Source organism: Cynoglossus semilaevis, unplaced genomic scaffold, assembly GCF_000523025.1.
Source record: "Cynoglossus semilaevis isolate Cse_v1.0 unplaced genomic scaffold, Cse_v1.0 C18994298, whole genome shotgun sequence".
In the NCBI taxonomy this organism is placed as follows: Eukaryota; Metazoa; Chordata; class Actinopteri; order Pleuronectiformes; family Cynoglossidae; genus Cynoglossus; species Cynoglossus semilaevis.
Window position 1 is genome coordinate 1 of NW_007589075.1, and position 715 is coordinate 715.

Genomic DNA, 715 nt, shown 5'->3' on the forward strand with positions numbered 1-715 from the left:
GTTTCAGACATCACCACAGAACATGACTACTGTTACCACTGAGAGGATTTGTTCTGTCTGGTTTAGATCTTGTTGAAGGCTGCCACATCCACAGACTGGACAAAGTCCTCGAAGGCGGTGATGGCTTCCTCCAGGAGGTCTGTTCCCACTTTGTCATCCTCCACCACGCATCCTATCTGCAGCTTTTTGATACCGTAGCCCACTGGTACCAGCTTGGCCTGCCCCCACAGCAGTCCGTCCATGCTGACACTGCGCACGCACTCCTCCAGCTTCACCATGTCTGTCTCGTCGTCCCATGGTTTCACGTCCAGCAGGATGGAGGACTTGGCTATCAACGCCGGCTTCTTGGACTTCTTGGCAGCGTACTCGGCCAGACGCTGCTCCTTGATTCGAGCTGCCGCCTCGCTCTCTGCCTCGTCGTCTGAGCCAAAAAGGTCGACATCGTCGTCGTCATCGTCTGCTGTTGAGGCTGGAGGGACATCTGGCAGAACAAACTGTCTCGAGGCTGTCGGGAGACTAGCTCGCTCTTTCCGGAAGGACTGGATGTGCTGGTACCAGCGCAGGAGGTGGCACAAGGTGGAGGGAGGAGCAGAGGGGAGGGAGTCAAACACGGCCGTGTCAGCCTGAGATGCTGTGAAGCCTTCCATGTAGCTTCTCTCTGCTAGAAAATCATTCAGAGCTTTCAGGCCAGCAGGGGCGCTCACGTCACCAAACA

General features: G+C 56.1%; 1 pseudogene; it reads right to left on the reverse strand.

Moving 5' to 3' along the window:
* Positions 1 to 6: 6 nt before the first annotated feature.
* On the reverse strand, positions 7 to 709 carry LOC103399479 (elongation factor 1-beta pseudogene; annotated as a pseudogene).
* Positions 710 to 715: the final 6 nt, after the last annotated feature.